At 37.0% G+C, this 17,117-nt stretch overlaps 1 protein-coding gene across 4 annotated transcripts in view; it reads right to left on the bottom strand.

Moving 5' to 3' along the window:
- The window catches only part of SESN1 (sestrin 1), a 99,147-nt gene that overhangs the window by 70,508 nt on the left and 11,522 nt on the right, over positions 1-17,117 (bottom strand). Inside the window, exon 2 of one of the 4 annotated variants that reach the window (XM_072831836.1) lies at positions 13,334-13,382. The exons of the other annotated variants lie outside the window; for them this stretch is intronic. The gene's annotated coding sequence lies outside the window, so the exon portion shown is untranslated. The remainder of the gene's footprint in view (positions 1-13,333; positions 13,383-17,117) is intronic. 4 annotated transcript variants of the gene reach the window in all.

Raw genomic sequence — 17,117 nt, 5'->3', positions numbered from 1 at the left:
GCCAGAACCTCCCAGCCAAAGTATTTTCAATTTTCAACCTCAGAAACTGTGTGAGATAATAAATGTTTGCTGTTTTAAACTGACATGTTTCGGGTAATTTGTTATGCAGCAACAGATAACAAAACAGATGCCTTAAGGTATGATAGCCATTTGGTGACCCCCAGGATGAGAACCACATTCTAAGGATGGTGGAGGTTGTTACTGATATAGTTGACCATCAGTTCTGGACTACCTACATTAAGATTTCTTGTCAAGGGAAATTTCTATCTGTTTAAGTCACTTACTAAAGTTTTCTGTTATTTGTAGCCAAACATATTCCTAACTGACATACTCAATTCCCAAAACCCAATTTCAGTTTCCAAAGGAAGGTTCCTTTTATTCAAGGATCTGCCTCTGCTCAGAAGCTCATACTTCTCCTATCTTCTAGAACCCAGCTATTCATTTTCTTGTATAGAAAAAATACCCAGGCTGTCCTGCAGACACTCCTGGTACTGAAAGGCAAGGACTAAAAGGACTAAGATTATCCCTTTCATTCAGAAAGCAATTACAACTATTTTAGTATAAAGCCTACTTTTTAAAAGATGACTCCCTTTGAGTACCCTTTTAAAAAAATGCATTTGGGGCAGCTCCGGTGGCTCAGTGGTTTAGTGCTGCCTTCAGCCCAGGGCCTGATCCTGGAGACCTGGGATTGAGTCCCACGTCAGGCTCCCTGCATGGAGCCTGCTTCTCCCTCTGCTGGTGGTGTCTCTGCCTCTCTCTCGGTCTCTTATGAATAAATAATAATAATAAAAAAATCTTTAAAAAATGTATTTGGCTATACTATAAAACAGAGAAGTCAGGAATGGACTGTGAACTGCATTATATAATCTACAGGGAAATAGGTATCTTGATGATACTCTGCTTTATCATATAGATTCTTGGAACATGTTTCAGCCAAAGAGCAGAAACTGGCTGTCTCTACCCTGAATGAAATACAGAAAAAGTAAGCTTCAGTTCCAAAAAAATGTCTCCTATAATCCCCACATCCCCCCTCTTAACTGCAAATCTCTCTCTAGATGCCAAAAGATGCCAGAACTGTAACGTATAACAGAAGGAAAGTTTCATTTGGCAGAGAGGTAAAAGTAATTTAGATCCAGTGACCTTGCTTTGTTTTTTCATTCCAAGTGTACAATTGCTCAGAGATAGAGGCAACACAGCCCCAGAAGAGGAAGAAAAATTACAGGAAATCCTGATCTACGTTTGTCCAAAATCATCAAACAATCTGGGTAACTGGTATTCACTCATATGATAGCTTTTAAGTTGTCAGCAACTCTTGGCAAATATAAGAATAGAAAGTAACATCAGCGACTGAGCTCTCAAAGGCTTAGTTTTCTTATGGGTCTCTTGCCCTTAGAAAAAGGTAAGGAGGGGGAGGACCAATGAAAGTAAATTTAGCCAGAAAGTAAACCTTCTGCTTTAAGAGATAATGTGATCCACGATACCAGGCACACTATATTTGAGGAAATATTAAGATAGGGTTTTCTAGAATTTATATAACTTCAAATATATAAAATTTGTAGATAACACCTTAACATTTAGCCAATCCAAGGAAGCTGTTTCTTAAAATGTAATTTTAGAAAAACTGCAGTTTAACTTCGAGATGTAAGAAAATTCTAGGATCTCTGAAAGCAGCTGGAACATACTCCTAGATTCTAATGGTAGTTTAGTTATAGTCAACCAGGCACAAAATGGTGTTCTGCAGAAATGTGAGAGTTGTTATTCCAATGATCAGATTTGCTTTTAAAGTTTACTCAATTGCACATGTTCAGAACTAATATGACATGGATTAATAAGCCTAGAATATCTCTTTGATTCTAAAACATGGTCACCTCCACAATAACTACAACATATAAAAGGAGAACAGGCAGGCAAAATTTAAAATACTAGTTCCCATCTCACAGAGACCCACACAGCACTCTTTATACTTAGAGAAGCTGTCGTATTTATGCATTATTTTGCTTTTGATCTGTGGAATTTAGGATTAACTTCAGTTCTAATTTTTATCTCCCTTTCACTGCCCCACCAACCCTCCCAATAACTGACAATAACATATTGTTCTAAAAAGTTACTTATGATAATATTCCTGAGATTTTTCTGTAATTTGAGTGTGTCTTCTATTCACAGGAAGACAGGCCTAGACCATAACAATGAAAGTGAACTCCACCAGAGGCAGGACAATGTGAGTCAACTCAGGGACTTCCCCTTTGCTACACCATGGTACTCTTTGACCTACTTTGGTTTTATACAAGTCACCCCCTTAGTTCTCAGCCTAAAAACACCAGAGCTAGGCCTCTATTGAGAGCACTGTGCACTCATAAACAATAATGACAACATGCATACACATTTATATTTAAGAGTAAGCATCTAATCTGTGGAGAAAGCCAGGCTCTAAATAAAACATTAACAAATCTTAAATCATTGTTTTCCTGAAATATATTCTAAAACACTTAACAGGGGACTTTTAAGATACGTATTAGAAGAAATGTTGTAACAGCATTTTTAAACTAACACTTCACGTATGCATTCCTGATCCAGAGGAAAGCAATTACACCTTTTGTTTAAGGAATCTGTTTATAAAACTTGACAATTTCCAAATGCTAAGTCATTTTCCAATGGAAAAAGATACATTCTACCCTTTCTATGGATTAGTTCATTCAGTACAGTGGAATTTTATAAAGATTTTAGAAAAGCATCATGTGAAAATAAATATTAATGACAGTGAACTAATCTCTTTTAAGGGGAAAATCCCTTAAAGGCAAAGACAATTCTCTCCCTCCCTGCTTTTTGGGTCACAAAAAGCAGGCCATTAATGACTAAAATGAGTACAGCATCTGTAGGATGCTCCATTCTCCTTTAACTAAATGAGATCTGTACTGATTATGTCATTGAGCCACTAGTAAGTCTCTGAAAAATTTGTTACTGGAAGATAGCGATCTGTCCCCTAAGACAAGTGACCAAGAAAATCAGGAATAATCATAGGTTTTTCCTTTCCTTTTTCAGTGTCTCAGGAGGGCAAGTATATACTACACTCTAACCTTCCCTCCCAATCTTTTCATCAGAATAGAATGACTTCAAAATCAAATACATATAATAAGTGGTTAATTCAATAAATGTGTATGAGGCTTGATTTAATTTATAATTAAAATTGCTACTCAGAAAGTTAACATTTTGTTTAAAAATGCATTCAACTTTTGGAAATACTTTACACATATTATTTATAACTCAAATGTACACCTGATTTTCAAATGCACATAATCTAAAAGCAGCAAGTCTTTTCCAAATTAAAGCTCTCTTAGGAAAAAAACACATTGAACTAATATAGATACTTGTGAACCACATCTGATTCCACATATTGGACTTAAATAATTGAAAGGCTTGTTATATAAAGAAAAAAAGAGGCTTGACCAAAAAACTTTTTTTTCAACAAATTTAGTGACTTTGGAACTTTATAACATATAAAAGTGGAAAAATTTTTAAATTTTAAACTTTCAGTTATAAATATAAATTTATTTAAACAAAAACTAAATGGAACATATGAGAATTGATTTCGCCTAAATATTCTGCAGTAAACTTGATCTTCACTTTCCACTTTTAAATTAATCAATCTATTTTTTAGTTTTTACTAGGTGCCTCCTGATTGATGGAGAAATAAATGATGAGAAAGCCTGGCATGGTCTCTACCTACCTGAAGCTTTACTTTAGTGGAAGACAGACATTGATCCAAGAACCAAAAGTGATGAAAGTACGGTGCTTTGAAGAGTAGAGAGAATGGATCTAGTCAGGAAGGTCTGAGGCTGCTTACCTGAGGAAGTTACAACTGAGTGAGATTTCAAAGATGAGTAGGAGGAGTTTATTAAGTGAAACAGAGAGACGAGAAGCTCTTTCCAGGGGGAGGGAAAAGCAGGTAGAGAGACTTTCTAGTGAACAGTAAGCACTCTGAAGCACAGTACACTGGAAAAAGGAACTGCAGCTGGCCTGTGACCCTGGACCATTTGGGAAGAGTACAAGGAAGAGTACATTGCAAGATGTCAGGTCAGAGGTCACTGGCAGCCAGACCATGCAGGGCCTTAGAGGAAGGGTGACTATTCATTCTGGCTAACTCTTGTTGACCTGGCATCATAACCCATCTTCTCATAACAAATGTCCCAGTTTCAATGATAAATTAAGTGAGGCCATGTACAGAATTTTGTCCTTGCCTAAAACACCACTGGCAGTCATATAAAAGAATTTTAAAGCTGTGTGTGTGTGTGTGTGTGTGTGTGTGTGTGACAGAGACACAGAACAATAGCCATATTGCAACATTAATTTAAAACATGAAAGTAAATATACAATTGCTCTAGAGATCTCCCCCCCCCCCTGTAAACTCTGAAATGTACTTCATGGTTGGCCTCAGGGGAAAAAAAAGACATCTGAAATTGTGCTCAGTGAATGGGCAATAAAACCTTCCACCAGAGAGAAGCTGCCCTTAGGCGCTTGGTCACTGTCCCAGTTCCCCACTGCCCTTAGAGGTTGAGTGGGCTTCTGGCCTGAAGATGGGGGGACAGGAATATGTCTGTCAGCTGCGGTGGAAATGCATATACATTTATGTGAGATAGAGAAAACAACTGCCAGGATAGGCTCAAGAGTAATTGTTTAAAAAGAAACAGGCTGCAGGAGCTGTAGGGGTTGGGGGTAGGGTGAGAGAAAGTAAGGCAGAGAATGTAGAAAAGAGAAAACCTGAGGTGGTGGAAGGCCAGAAGGCTGCAGGAAGTAACAGACCAACAATGTGCCCCAAATTCCCCTTGGGCCTTACCCAGTATGCAGTTCAATGACTGCATACTCCAATGATGCAAAGGGAGGGGATGAAGGTGATATGGAAACGTTCATGAAGGAGATGATGGCAATCAAGAGAAAGTTTGGGGGACGACTGCTGAGGAATTGCACATCTTTACTGGAAACTCACTGTCATGACATTTAACAAATTCTTGAATCCTGAGATCCTTTTGAGATTAATACAATGACCACTACTGCTTTCCCTTTGCATTTCTCTGGCGTACCTTTGCTGATTCACTCTGTATCTGGTGAGTTTTCCGTTACATCTTCTTTTATTTTTTTAAGGTTTTATTTATTTATTTAAGTAACCTCTATATCCAACATGGGGCTTGAACTCATGACCCAGAGGATCAAGAGTGGCCTGCTCTTCCAACCGAGCCAGCCAGGCACCCCTTCTGTTACATATTCTAATCTGATTACCTTTCCACCCAGTTTATAAAATTTTCAGCAAGGAAGCTTTACTATATCTAGCATACCTATTTCTTTCAATTGCAATATTAACATCATTATGTTTCCTTAGTTTTAAAAAATTCATTCTTTTTAACCCTTCATTCCAATAACACTTAATTTAGTTGCTTTTCTGATGAATAAAAGATCATATAAACCCAGAAGCCTACAATCTGGATGTCCCACTGTTCAGCCTTATTCTTCAACAAAATAACTTGAACCTCAATGTCTCCCCATTCATCACAAATTCCCCTCTCATCCACAGAGATCGAGTCTACCTGGGCATAAAGGGACAGTTTCACCTTAACTGTGGGCTCTTCCGCACTGTAACCCAACTCATCTCCCTGGGCTCTCATGGCACTCTCCTTGCACAATGCCCACTTCACCATCATTGCCTAAAGCATGACTAATACGTAGCCACTGAGTGTAGAAGTTTACAAACATTTTGGAAGTAAAACAAACTACAGTATGTATAGAGTAAATCCTCTAAAAATGGATGCAATATGATTGTCCTCCAAATTCAAAGAACACAAGAACTAATGTAAATACTTCAAAGGGATCCATTTCATTGGCAGATTGTCATTCCAATGGCTATATCCTTATCTTTTTCCTCCCTCTCTCTAGACTCTCTCTTCCCTTGTTTCTCAGTACCTAAGTCACAAAAAATTCCCTCCCCCCATAACTGCTCTCATCTTGACTACTCACCAGAGCAGTTTATTTTGTAGCTTTCTTCTACCAGATTACCACCAAAGAACTACTCTTTTTACAACCCCGATCCATTAAGATGTCTTCCTAAATATAGGTATGCTAGATATTTTGTCTCTCCAGATCCTCTGACCGATTCTACCTCATTGTGTGCTTCAGAATGCTCACCCCTAGGGATTATATCATTGGGGTTCCCTTGCCATCCTGCTTATAATTAGGTTCTTCCAATGGGAGACACTAACAAATTGAAGGGCAGGAGGAAGAAGGTCAGGATATTCATTACCCCATTTTCCCCCTGCCAGGCTGTGGGCTAGTGGTGAGTATAATATTCCTCTACTGAAGGCCATAGACCCTGTTAGGCAGACAGCCTTCTTCTATAGCTGTAACTCACAGGGTTCCGGTAACTACTCCCAACCCTTGCCTCTTGAGGCTTGCATCTATTTAAGTGGTGATTTCAGGTAAGCCTGTTAGGAGACTTTTCTTTCTGGCCTACCCACATCACTTAAAAAGAAGCTGCAGTTGGTCCAGGCAAATGGGAGGGAGAGTAGATAGAAGTTGTCAGATAATGATAATAGCTAACCTTTGTTCATTCATTCAACAAATATTTATTTGGACATCTGTTTGTATATGCTACCACTGGTCTAGAGAGCCCAGCAGAGAACAAGGAAAGGCGTCCATCTTCATGGAGCTTACAATCTATAAGAGGTAGACAGAATCAACAAGAAAATAAATAATGTCAGGTAGTGTTTGAGACTAAGAAGAAAAATAAATCAAGATGAGGAGCTAGAAGGTAAGAACAGGTGTTATTTTAAACAACTGAGGCATATGCAAGGATAGATTTAGTGTTTTCTTTTGTTCACCACGTTAAGTACTAAGGCAGGCAACTGTGTTAAGTACCTTAGAGAGATAAAGGTGCTGTTATCTCAGTGACAGGAAGTGCTACTGTCTTGTTTTGCAGTTACTTAGCATCTCTAAATCTAAGAGATGCTAAGTAACTTGCCCAAGGTTAGACAGCTCGGCACAACCAGACTAGGGACTCTGGCAATCTATTACCTATATCTGTATTGATTAACTTTTACTGAGGAAAAGCACAACCCCAAAATCTGTGGCTTGCGTATGTATCTCCTCCTGCTTGTGTTACATGAGGACTAGAGCTCTACCATGCTCCCCTGGGCTCCTTGTGTTCTAATTCTAACATTCTTAAAGTGAGACTTTTTTTTTTTTTTTTAAATTTCAGAGGAAGAGATTAGTGATTCATCAGTTGCACATAACACCCAGTGCTCATTCCATCAAGTACCCTCCTTAATGCCCGTCACCCAGTTGTCCCATCCCCCCATCCACCTTCCCCGCAGCAACCCTCAACTTATTTCCTAAAATGAGTTATAGAGTCTCTTATGGTTTGTCTCCCTCTGTGATTTTTGTCTTATTTTATCTTTTCCTCCCTCCCCCTATGATTCTCTGTTTCTTAAATTCCACATGAGTGAAATTGCATGATAGTTATCTTATATACTCAATGGAATATTAGCCATCAAAAAATGAAATTTTATCATTTGCAACAATGTGAATGGTACTAGAGGGTACTAGAGAGTATTATGCTTAGACCTGAATTTTTAAGATCTAGATTATCAAGTGTGGGTCTGCTAGTTTAGGACAAACATCACAAATAACTCAAGTACCAATACCATCAGACATACACAAGAGGGTCAGCAGACCAACAGAGATAAGCCAAAGTTGAATCAGTAAGATTTTCCTTTTGTTGGTTTAAAACTCCCAAATTTCCATCACTTAAACTTTTCTCTAAAGTTTAAGGAAGATAAGTTTAATAGTCAGTACCTCACTCTAGTGGTTCTTAATCTTTTGGGGTTATAATCTCTTTGATAATCTGATAAAACTTGGGCTCTTTCCTAAGAAAAATGCTCATTACTGTACACAATTTTGCATTCAATTAAGGGGCACACAGGCTCCTAGGAAAGACATAATCCTCAATCTGAGAAACCTTAAATTGTTGCATCTTCCAAAATCTCTGCTCTGAAAAATTCCTTCAACTCCCTGGAGAACCAGAGTGATTCTTTTTTACTAATTATTTAATTAAAAGACAGTTAACTCTAATTATTAGCATTTCAAACACAGTTTTGTTATCTAAAACAGTTCTATAGCGAAAAAAGAATAAGGGCCTAGCTATTAAGAACTACTTATTTCAGCTTCTCTAAAGGCAAGTTTTATTTATTGATTACCTGTGTATAAATTAGTCATCAATATATTTTTATTCTATGGTGGCTGATTTTCCCTCTATACTCAGTGGCTTACAACAAGAATGTCGTTCAGTACAACTCTGGTCCCTGAGAAATACAAGTATAATTCTAAATTATCTTAGGTCACATATAGCTTTTTTTTTTTTTAGAGTAAGGTAAATTTGCCCCCACCTCCCCAAAAATCATGAAATGCATCCCTAGACTACTAAGAAATGATTTAAGGTTCTATATCGTTTTTAAGTTTCATAGTGTATTGCTGAGCTCTTTTTCTTTTAAGCAGAATACTACTAAAATATAAAACAACACAGGAGAGCAAGCAGGCAAGTAAAATAGTATCTTTTCTTTTTTGGTTTTACAAGATTTATTGAGAGAGAGGGAGAGAGTGTTCAGTGTATGAGCAGTGGCGAGGAGAGACAGGGAGAGAGAAAATTTATAAACTTCTGTGCTAAGCCCCGAGCCCCACACAGGGCTGGATCCCAGGACCCTGAGGTCATGACCTGAATCCAAACCAAGAGTTGGAAGCTTAACTGACTGTCCCAGGTGCTCCAATAATAACTTTTTTTTTTTTTAATTTATTTATGATAGTCAGAGAGAGAGAGAGAGAGGCGGAGACACAGGCAGAGGAAGGAGAAGCAGGCTCCATGCACCAGGAGCCTGACGTGGGATTCGACCCCGGGTCTCCAGGATCACGCCCTGGGCCAAAGGCAGGCGCCAAACCGCTGCGCCACCCAGGGATCCCCCAATAATAACTTTTGATACATGTTACCCTAATGTTTCATAACTGAACCACAATCTGGCAGAGCTCTCATTAATACATATCCAAATTATTACAAGGCTAAGGCAAAGAGCTTTAATAGGACCAAAAGGATGCTTAAATAAAGGGTAGCTGTGTTTGTGACTTGATCTACATTACCTTGTAAGAGAGCTAAGATTATGATAGTTGACTGCAGAACCATTAAAAAAAATTGGTATTTTACACCTGAAACTAATATGACATTTTATGTTAATTATACTTAAAAAAAAACAGGTATTTAGTCAGTGTTTTTTCAATAAAAATGGTATTAGCATTTGAATTTAATAGATCTGGGAACAATTATAAATGAACAGGTAAATTTATATCATTTGTACTAACAAAATCAATAATAAAATATTCTTTAGTTTTGAAAGGCAGTATAGTGTTGAGATTAATAGAACAAACTGGAGACCAGATGCCTGAATCTGAATCCCACCTCCACTGTGTAGACAACGTAGGTGAACAGGGACAAAACAGATAACCTCTCTGTTCTTCAGCTTCCTCTTACTAAATGAGTTAATGGGTGAATGAAAGTATGAGAGGAAAAAAGTCAAAGTACTAGTAAGCTCTATGAGGGTAGATTTTTATCTTTTCTTCTAACTAATGTATGTAGAGCCTAAAAGAGTGCCTAAAGATAGCAGGTGCTCAATAAATATTTGTGAAATGACTGAGATTCTAATTCATATTAATATGGTGATTTCTGCAGGGATGGAAAAACTAAACTAGGTAAGCTCAGCTATTTAAACTTGTAAACTTTCCCTTTCTCTCCAAACTCCCTCCCTTAAAACAAAATGGAAATTATAAGTTTTCTTAAGTTGCACACCCAACTCTTCTCCTAAAGCCCACAGCACCAAAATAGTAAAAATAAACTAGTTTTCAGTTGAGCAAGAGTGCCATCTAGTGTTCATAAAAACTATAATAAACTGAAAATTTGGAGTAAATTTTCATTGTGTGATGTAGGCAAAGAAAAAAAACTCATAAATGCAAAATCCATTAGGAAAAAAATCTACTTTATCAACATCCAAAGTCTTTGAAAGAAAGGTAACTTTAAAGGAAATTAAAGAACTGCAGCTTTTAAAATTAGCATATGCCATTATTAGAACAATTCAGAGCGTATACTGAAGTTCTCTTTAACTTATGGATAACCATAAAAGTTATCCTCTTATCAATAGGAAGTGGTATTATTGGACTTATTTTCTCTTTAATGACATGTGTTTTTGGTTTTTATTAGAAGAAATAGAAGTACCCACTATAAAAATTTTGGAAAAATGTATTAAAACATAAACCATGGCCTAGAGATAACCACTGCTAGCATTTGGAGATTTTACATAAGTATATACAGTATATATAGTGTGTGTGTGTGTGTGTGTGTGTGTGTGTGTATATATGTATATATATATATATATATGGGAAAATATTTCAATTGTTTTTTTTTTTTTTTAAGATTTTATTCATTTATTCATGAGACACACAGAGAGAGAGGCAGAGGGAGAAGCAGGCTCCATGCAAACGTGGGACTCGATCCCGGGACTCAATCCTGGGACTCCAGGACCATGCCCTGGGCTGAAGGCAGGCACCAAACCATTGAGCCACACAAGGATCCCCGAAAATATTTCAATTGTAATCAAATATTTGTCCAATACATTAAAAACAAATATGAGAAAATGATAAATGATTTTTTTTTAAACTAAACCAAGAGCTTTCCCTACAATTGAAAAGCCCTGGCCTCAAAAAAACAGTATTCAGTGGAGTAAAAAATTTTTAAATTGCTATCAGTTATGTAATCATTTTAATCAGGTTCTGCAATAGCCAAAATCTTTAAGGAGCTGAAGCTTATAAAATGAAAAAAGGTAAATTATTATCTATTCCCTCTCAGATACTACTAAATTGACAGGAAAGTATCCCAACTTTGGTTGGTTTGGAAGATTTGAATAAAAAAATTTGTACTTGCAATTATGCTAATCTCATTCATTATTCATTAGAGAACGCTCATAAGTTTTGGCCTTTAATTCCTTTTCTCTTCAAATCATAGGCACAACTGAGATGTGATTCATAGGTCATTAGTCACTGAATGATGAAAGATGTTTGCCACTTCCCACCTTTTAGACCAATGCTGTTTTCCTTCTAGCACAAAGAATGGGAAGCAGGGAATTGCCTAAGATTGCACAGGAATAATTGGGGGGGGGAGGCAGAAGCGTCATGGGGGACTGTGGGGATGAAAGAATATCAAGAAGCTGCTAGAGGCACTGGGCGGGCTGCTCCAACTGAGCCTTGGTGGGCCCCAGCCAGTGAAGAAGCCAGACCTGGGGAAGGGCATCCCTGGACAGACTGATGGTCTGAGGCTCCTTTAAGTGGAGAACGGTTGCAAAGTTGGGAAGCAGACAGACTCTGGGCTCATACTATTACCTGCTGGACCACAGTCTCTTTCAGGCCTTCATTAGGTTTCTGGGCATACAATCTAAATCACAACTTTCTTCACAGTGTGCAGGGAGGTCCACTCTGCCCAATCCCTCACTTCAGGAGATATGTTGTTGTGACAGGCTGTTTTAAAAATGATTCTCATTGATCCCTGTGCCTCCTGGTATTCACACCATTGTGTAATCTGCTCCTCCTCAGTATGGGCTGGATAAATGACTTGGTTCTAATGAGCAGATTAGGGCAAAAGTGATGGCATGTCTCTTCCAAGATCAGGTTATAAAACTGTGACTTCTGTCTTGCTGGAACTCTTTTGCTGGTTCTCTCTGGCTCTTCTCAGATGCCTTTTATGAAGATGCAAATGGAGAAATCCACATGACAAGGAACTGAAAGCAGCCTGCAATCAATTAGATTGCTCTCAATCCAAAAGCCTTCAAAGAATTGAATCTGGTCAACTGAATTGAATTCTATGTGTTTGGAAGCACATCCTTCTCCATTTGAGCCTTCAGTTGAGACCATGGCTCTCGCTAATACCTTAATGACAGCCTCATGGGAGATTGTGTAGCAGAGATCCTAGCTAAGCTGTAGTCAGATTCTCAACTCATACATATTGTGAGATAATAAATGTGTATTTTTTTTGAGCAACCAAATTTGTTATGAAGCAATGGATAACTAATTCAATTGGTAAAAAAAAAAAAAAAAAAAAAAAAAAAAAGCTGCTCAAGGCCACCTGACTGACCGACCATACCCTGACAGTCTTTGCCACCATCCCCCAACTGTGGCAGTCTCCCCAGTTACTGTCAAGGCCTGTGCCCTGCTTTTCTTCTTGGCACAACTGGGCACTTCTTTTGTGGGTTTATAGGTTCTCCTTAGTTCTCCTTAGGTTCTCCTTAGTTCACCAGCCTGGTCTCTCTCTCCTACCCAAGAGCTTCTGTACCTTCAACATTGGAAATAACAGGGCATAGGGGAAAACTTCCTGGCTTCAGTGACCAGACCATCTTGGAATCTAAGTGCATGTGTGGGTTTCTAAGATAAGCCACCCATCCTATGTATATTAATTCTATTCCTTTTTGCAGTTTCTATTCACCATTTATCAACTGGTATAAAAATACTTCAGTATTTTAACAAGTATTGTAGTGCCAGTGAGTCCTGGCTGAGTATCAGTGCTGGTTTATGCTGTAAGATTAATTCCTCAGACAAGATTCAAGATCCTAGTTTTACTTCTTTTGAATTAGTTTTTAAATATAATTAATGTAATTTTTACAACTCTTTTGGACATCTCAATCTCTAAATTACGTGGTATGACCACGTAGAAACTGCCAAGCTGGAACTATTTATAATGCCCAACACCATAATGAGAAGGAGCTTTGACAAAAGTCATAGTTATATGTTCATACATGCACTGACAGATGGCAAAAGGAAAATAAAAAGGGGCCACAAGAGGAAACAAAAATGAGGCCAAACTTAGTTTGCAGGGAAGTAGAATAGAGCATTAATGACTTCCAGCCAGTCATCAGGGGCTTGGTTTGGGCATGCTGGAGATAGAAGGAGTGTATACTTGTGTAAACAGATGAGTTGAGGAGACAAGTTAATTATTACATTAAAATTTATATGCTCCATTAAGCTGTCTTTATTATCCTAACCCATCCTGATCTTTCTTTGCTCTGAATATAGCACTCTATATATCATATAATTTTTCCACACTTATTTTAAGTTATTTTTCAAAGTAAAAACATACCCTCGTTTCAAAAAAAAAAAAAAAAAAAAAAGCTATAGGAAAACAGATTAATGTTTAAGAACACAGACATTTAGGAGTCAGATATGCCTCCTGCCCTCCCAGTATTCACTACTTCAGTTATGTAAGACTCACCTCAGAGAATTGTTGTAGGTATAAAATTAGATAATGCAGAGAAATGGACCTTCAAAGAAAGTGCATAAACAGTTAGTATAAATTCTTCCAGAATGTGCATATAAACCCCAAATATAAAAAGGTGACAGTATAGCAAAAATTGAATTTTGTAGATCTGGTGTGACCAGAAAATGTCTTTAGTGGTTGTACCCCTTAGGCCTGGGAGCCAAGGAAAGCAGTATCCAGGAATACTAAAAGCACTGCTTCTTAATGAGAAAGCCTAGATTTTGAGAAGTTCTGCTTCCTTGGCCAAAGAAATCAGAAACCTATTCTAATCTTATAACAAGGGGGTGCATTCATATTTGCATGTTTGTTTTGCTTGGGGAACAGATCTTCCTCAAAACCTATAATCCACCTGAAATTTGCATGTTATAACCAAAATGCTTATAACAATGCTTAGCACATAGTAAGCACTCAGTAAAATTGAGTATTTATTAATAATTATTATAAAAAGGAAAACTAAAATTTCCAATAATCCTACTCTGAAAGAGAACTACAGTTAATAATTTGGTGCAGGTACTGCATTTGGTTCTTCTATCAGAAGTGGTGCATGCCTTTTTCCCCCTCTATAAAAATATACATATATTTGGCACCACTATAAAAATTTCCTTTCCACTTAAATAGATAATCTTTTCTAATATATTTCAAAAGAATTTTCAATAACTGTAAAATAGTCCTTTATAGAGCTATTATAATTTAATTAACCCATAATTTAACTACTGAGTATTCAGATTACCCACTTATATGAAAATACATATAGGTAATACATTTATATTCTAAATAGCACTACAGTGATTATCATCATACACAAATCTTTCAGATGATTCCCTAGATGTGGAGCCATTATGTATACATTCCTTTAACAACAGTTGCACTGTTGTCAACAAGTTATCATAAAATTTAACATTTTTAGTCACAGTCTTGATTTGCTCTTAATTTTTTTCCTCTACATCACTGATAAATTCTTAAGGGTAGTGGTTGTCTTCTACTGCTTTTTATATCCCCCACAGTGCCAGAACAGTGTCAGGCACAAAGAAAGATTCAAAATGAATTCTTACTTTAAAAAAGTATATTTATTTCAGCCTTAGATGGGGAGATAGAGGTCAATCAGAGGTGCTGTGGGGTTCCGGGGAAAACAAAGCAACCCTGTCATTAAGTATTTCAACAAAGGGAAAGTCACAAACTATCATTTAGTTTCATTCCAACCAATAAAAAGCATTTGATATAAACATGTACTAAAATAACAGAATATTTTAAGGCTTGACTCTTCACAATTTTCAACACACCAACTCCCAAATTCAAAGAATCAGCCTTTAAAAACTAATGTAGATTGGAATTAGACTCCTCTTAATTTTAATAATTACCACTAAGGAGATATTAATATAATTCACTGAAGAGAATAATAAAATAAAATCAAGATTAAAATATTCATTGTGTGTTGGAAAAGCCCAAACAACTTGGGGTCAAATTTTTGTTTAGAAAATTACTTTGATATGTCAAACTGAAGAAAGAAAGAAAAGAGTTTGCCTTACATCCATCCATTCTCCAATACTCAATATAGGCCCAATTGTGCAAAGTTTATTTAAATCTTCAGCATCTAAGGAAGATGAACTAAACTTTTCATGGAGCATTTAGGAAAAAAGCAAATGGAATTACTTGTTAGTAGCTCTTACTCATTAAGGAAGTATAGTATTTAGATTTTCCATCTTCTCTGACAAGATTCATTGCCAAAATCATTTTGATTTATCTTGCTTACTAAACTTTTAGGGCACATGCCTTAGATATCAAAACTCTGACCTAAGAAGTGGTATACAAAATTATAGAAAATGCAGGCACTATTATGAATTTGAAAGTATTTTGTGCTTACCAGTATAGTTATGACAGGATTTACAATTAGAAAATATCAATGAAGTATTTTAAAATTTAATTTGCAACATACAGGCAACAAAGTTAAAACTACCTCAATAATTATGTTAATTTAAGTACATAATTCAAACTGAGTAATTTCTTAAAATCATTATATAACTTAAGTCACATCACAATTTTGGCAATTAAGATTAAGATGTCCCATTTTCATCAGATAAATGTTGAACTATGGAAAGGGTAAGAAAAAAGTACCTTTCTATACTATTTAAACATAATCCTTTATGGTTCCAATACCAATTTTCCACAATAATAGAATAAAAGAATCCAAAAGCTTTAAAGTATGCATGAAAGATATACAAACGGAAAAATGATTTCTATATGAGCTCAAACTAATGATAATCTGGGCTTGATTTCTAAGAGGACAATTGAGGCCTCTTTTCATTTTAGCTGTAAACAACTTGCTGTTATGACATGTAATGCAATACCATATTTTAGGAAATTTCAAACATTCACAATCCACAGGAAAAATACTCAACACTCCTACACTATTTTTTTTTTTTTAAGCCCACAATAGTGCAGTCTTTCAGCTACAAAGCCAAAAGCCAGTTAGAAAACCAGTACTTTTCCACTAGAGTTACTTATGGGGCGGGGAAGGGGATGTTTGACACTGCAAACGTTAGGGTCTAAAATAAGATCATTGCAAGGAGTTACTACAACACTCACACTGCCAGCACTGTCATGGCAACAATGAACTAGCTAGGAGAATGCTCTTTTAACATTCAAAGCTAACCTTGAATCTATTACTCATGGAAATATACCAAATTTTCTTTTAGGCAATTTGCTAAAGAAATCATCTTACTTGGTAATCTCCTGAAATAAAAATAAATTTTTCATATACCATATTTCCAAGATCACAGTCCAGAGTCTCCTTGGAATCAGCTGACATTTATAATGACAATATAATAAAAATTACACAGGACAATGAAACATGACATTTATCAGGTTCCAAAGGCAATTTCAAGATGGGTCAGGGTTTAAATAAAAATTTGGTGTGCAACTTACTAATGTCTAAGAATGTAGTTTCCCCTAAAAATACCAAAGTTTTACATTTCATCCTAAAGGAAAACTAATTTGGCACACACACACACACACACACAAAAATAAATAGGGATGTCTGGGGGGCTCAGCAGTTAAGCATCTGCCTTTGGCCCAGGGCATGATCCTGGAGACCCGGGATTGAGTCCCACATCGGGCTCCCTGCAAGAGCCTGCTTCTCCCTCTCCCTCTCCCTCTGCCTGTTGTCTCTGCCTCTCTCTCTCTCTCTCTCTCTCTCTCTCTGTGTGTGTCTCTCATGAATAAATAATAAAAATCTTTAAAAAAATATTTTCAGGGATCCCTGGGTGGCGCAGCGGTTTGGCGCCTGCCTTTGGCCCAGGGCGCGATCCCGGAGACCCGGGATCGAATCCCACATCGGGTTCCCGATGCATGGAGCCTACTTCTTCCTCTGCCTGTGTCTCTGCCTCTCTCTCTCCCTCTCTGTGACTATCATAAATAAATAAAAAATTAAAAAAATATTTTCACTGCTAGGAGCCTTATATTAAGTTTTTATTCAGAGAGTGCAGTATAATGGTGAAAAGTATGGTCTCTGGAGTCTCAATGCCTGTGTATGAAACCTGCTCCTTTACTAGCTACAATACCTTGGGCAAGTTATTTAACCTATCTGGACCCTGATTTTTCCTCATGATAAAATAGGGATAATAATACCTACTCTTACAATGTGGTTGTCAAGACTAAATGAATTAATATATGAAAAGGGCTAAGAACTAGGCTTCCCATAAAGAATACCTATTTCTTACCACATTCAAAAGTATGCATTCTG

Source organism: Canis lupus, chromosome 7 (assembly GCF_048164855.1).
Source record: "Canis lupus baileyi chromosome 7, mCanLup2.hap1, whole genome shotgun sequence".
NCBI classification, from domain to species: domain Eukaryota; kingdom Metazoa; phylum Chordata; class Mammalia; order Carnivora; family Canidae; genus Canis; species Canis lupus.
The sequence above is the reverse complement of the archived record's forward strand: the minus strand, read 5'-3'. Positions and strand labels throughout refer to the sequence as shown.